This window comes from Cynocephalus volans, chromosome 4, assembly GCF_027409185.1.
Source record: "Cynocephalus volans isolate mCynVol1 chromosome 4, mCynVol1.pri, whole genome shotgun sequence".
NCBI classification, from domain to species: domain Eukaryota; kingdom Metazoa; phylum Chordata; class Mammalia; order Dermoptera; family Cynocephalidae; genus Cynocephalus; species Cynocephalus volans.
This window is the reverse complement of record NC_084463.1, coordinates 153668227-153672293: the sequence shown is the minus strand read 5'-3', so window position 1 is coordinate 153672293 and position 4067 is coordinate 153668227. Positions and strand designations below refer to the sequence as shown.

The following is a 4067-nucleotide window of genomic DNA, read 5'->3' as shown; positions in this document are numbered from 1 at the left end:
TCCTCAGACTTATAGCCATCTGATATTAGACAAAGGCAGCAAAAACCTACATTGGGGGAAAGACTGCCTCTTTCATCAACAAGTGGTGGTGGGAAAAGTGGATATCCATATGCAGAAGAGTGAAACTAGATATGCACCTCTCAACATACATTAAAATCAACTCAAAATGGATTAAAGATCTATAAAAACCTGAAACTGTAAAATTATTAAGGGAAAATATAGGTGAAACACTTCAGCAGTTAGGTCAGGGCACAGGCTTTATGAACATGAGTCTGAAAGCACAAGCAGCAAAAGAAAAAATAAATAAATGGGATTATGTCAAACTAAAAAATTTCCTCACAGCAAAAGAAACAATCAACAGAGTGAAAAGACAACCTACAGAGTGGGAGAAAATTTTGCCAACTATGCATCCGACAAGGGATCAATATCCAGAATATACATAGAACTCAAGCAATTATACAGTAAAAAAACAAATGACCCAATTAAAAAATGGAATAATGAGCTGAATAGACATTTTTCAAAGGAAGAAATACAAATGGCCAACAGATACATGAAAAAATGCTCAACATGACTAGTCATCAGGGAAATGCAAATTAAAACCACATTTAGATACCACCTCACTCCAGTTAGACTGGCTGTAATCAAAAAGACGGTGAATAACAAATGCTGGTGAGGGTGTGGAGAGAAGGGAACACTCGTACGTTGTCGATGACTGTAAATTAGTACAATCACTATGGAAAACAGTATGGAGGTCTCTCAAATAATTACAGATAGATCTTCCATACGATCCAGCAATTACTCTTCTGGGTATATATCCAGAGGAATAAAAATTATCATGTCAAAGGGATACCTGCACTCCCATGTTCATCACAGCTCTGTGTACAATAGCCAAGATATGGAACCAACCTAAATGTCCATCGATGGATGATTGGATAAGGAAACTGTGATATATATACACCATGGAATACTACTCTGCCATAAAAAAGAATGAAATACCCCCATTTGCAACAACATGGATGAACCAGTAGAAACTTACGTTAAGTGAAATAAGCAAAGCACAGAGGGATAAATAACAAATGTACTCACTCATATGTGGGAGCTAAGAAAGAAGGGAAGGAAGGAAAAAAAGACCACAGTAGTGCCTTGGACTTACATTGGGAGGGAACATTCCTAGGGCTACATAGTGGAGTAGGGGGGAGAGGGGAAGGGGGTGGGAGATTGGGGGATAATTGGGGGGTGACAAGGGGTACAAAAGTAATTTCTGGTAAGAGGTATGCCTCTAGTATGAATCTGGCCTTCACATCATAGACAGGAGAGGTGACAATTACCTTTGTATCTCATGAATATCCTTAATAAAAAAAACAAAAGAAGATAAATATTTGTAAAATATACTGAACTGGTATGACTAAATACTGCAAAACTACCCAGAACTCTGAAATTTTGAAAATAAACACAAGAGGAAAAAACCATAGGATTCAATGTTTCAATTACGTACTTCAGCATTTGTTTCAAGGTTATAAGTTATATTCTGTTATTAATACATAAAAAAAGAAAAGAAAAGAAAAGTTAAGTTTAGCTTCCCTTCCTGAGATTCTGCAAACTCCTGTTGGATGTCAGTTCCCACTTCTCTTCCAGCTCTGCCTCTTGCTTCCCTGAATTAGTTCAGATTATAAATGTTCTCACTATCCTATCACATTCTCTCTGTCCTACACCATCTCTTGAGAACTCAGTTTCTTTCCTTGATTGACACACACTAAAAATTAGAAATTACAGAAGGGCTTTTTATATGTAGCAGACTTTCTGATATTGGGGATAGTAGAGAAAACACTGAGCAATTGAACAAGGGACCTCCCTGACCATGTGTTTTTAGCCACTTCAGTACCTGTGCATTTTGCCATCAGGAGTCCTCTTTCCTGTGTCCTCCTTTTTCCCCACCTTCCCCCTTCTGGGTCACCTAGGAGAACTTCAAATCTTTCTTATTCTATTGTGCAGAGGATGTGGGCTCTTGTGTGTCACTAACTTAAGTCCCGTTATTTTGCCTTTCCAAAAGTTTCAAGATAAGTGGTTAAAAAAAAAAAAAAAAGCTCACAGAGACATTGCAATTTTTTTCTTAAGGGATCTACTTTCTTTAGAAAGCAGTTGTAGGGCCGGCCGTGGCTCACTTGGGAGAGTGCGGTGCTGATAACACCAAGGCCACGGGTTCAGATCCCATATAGGGATGGCCGGTTAGCTCACTGGGTGAGCGTGCTGCTGACAACACCAAGTCAAGGGTTAAGATCCCCTTACCGATCATCTTAAAAAAAAAAAAAAGAAAGAAAAAAAAAAAAGAAAAGAAAGCAGTTGTAGATTAAGAGGGAAAGCTTCCTATCTGTTACTTTTATTAAAGTTCCTGTCCATCTTTATTTCACAAGTACATCATGAGCTCCCCTGGGACCAGCAAGCTATCCTATTTGCGAGGACCTTCCTTGGTCTCCTGTAGCCCCGCACGACCAGCGATCCAGCACACTAGGCAGGAACCTGAACAGAGAAGGTGCTCAGTAAATGCCCAGTGAGTGAACAAATGTGGGGTGGTGGAGAGGAAGTGTTCCCCTTCCTAGGCCCATCCTTCAAAGCTCTCAAATAACACACATAGGGTGTTTTAAAAAGATAGTTGGTTTAGATGCCAACCTTTTTAAAATATTTCATTTCATACTTACCTGGCAGAGAGATACCATGATCACAAAAGTGGTTTTCCCAGGGCGAGGCTTACGCATTGCATTCCAGATGTGCCTACCCCTGTGATTTCTCCAAATGTGGGAAACTTGACTGCATAATTTGTGGTAGTGGGCGACTGTGTTCACACTCTCACCTGAAAAAGAAAAAAGAAAAAAACAGGTCATTTCAGTACATAACGGCATTCAGAATTCTCTTGAAAACTCAGATCTGGTCAAACAAGACCCTCAGACCCACAAGGCAATAATCAGCCAGAGCTGAGTAGTTGCTGCCCCCTTGGGTGGGTCATACACTCTTCGGCATGCCAGGGAATGGAAGTGAGCCCACCATACTGACTTCACTACTCACCTACTTACTGCAGCTATTTGCCACTACTAGGAAGGTGAGCTTTGCACAATTGCCCTGAAGGAAAATCTTACATGAGTCCAGTTGGAGCCTTCAGAATATAACTGCCCTTCTCTCTCTCTCTCTCTCTCTCTCTCTCTCTCTCTCTCTCTCTCTCTCTCTCTCTCCGTCCCTCCTTGTCAGTTTCTGTCCTGGTCATGACATTTTTGCAATACATTATACATTTCTGTTTTACTGTTGCTCAGTCAACAGGTCAATTTGCCTGCCCTTTTCAGTTACTTCCCTTTTGCTAATGACATGCCAGGTCAGCTACGATGGCAGCATAATGATGGCATTCCCTACCTGGAGCAATCAACTCAACCAAGACCTGCTCAGTTCTGACAGGCTGATTATGTTTGTGGTTCAATGCTCAATGCACATTTCTAAGAAAATGGGTTGCAAAAATCAGGTCTTGCAGTAAAGTAGTTTTTTATATTTTTTGAATCAGTGTCAGACAAGGTCCAGCTTATCAGATTCTCCAGAATAAATGTGCATCAATGTCTTCTACTTGGAAAAATAACTTTACAAAAACTGAAAAGCTGAATGCATGTGCCTCATACAGTTTATCCAAACCATACTTGTCCAAAAGTAAAGGAAATGTCTTCATGTGTAGTAACCCAAGATTTTCAAGAGAAGTGGAGAGGCAGAGACGGGGACAGGATCTGTATCAAGGCTACGATGTTGTGAATCATTGCATAGGCGAGACTCAAGGGGTTGCAAACATAATTTAGAAAGATGCAGAATTTGGGGCCGACCCTGTGGCGCACTCGGGAGAGTGCAGCGTTGGGAGCACAGCAACGCTCCCGCCGCGGGTTCGGATCCTATATAGGACTGGCCGGTGCACTCACTGGCTGAGTATCGGTCACGAAAAAATGACAAAAAAAAAAAAAAAAGAAAAAAAAGAAAAAGAAATATGCAGAATTTGTACCTCGTCTCCTCCTTCCTTGAGCTCTCTCCCCTGCTCTCTCTTT

At 40.8% G+C, this 4067-nt stretch overlaps 1 non-coding gene across 1 annotated transcript; it reads left to right on the top strand.

Annotated features, from left to right (window-relative positions):
- The first annotated feature begins 2688 nt into the window (after nt 1-2688).
- On the top strand, nt 2689-2851 carry LOC134377487 (U1 spliceosomal RNA). The gene has a single exon (XR_010023525.1). It is a non-coding gene; the product is annotated as a U1 spliceosomal RNA (small nuclear RNA).
- The last annotated feature ends 1216 nt before the right edge of the window (nt 2852-4067 follow it).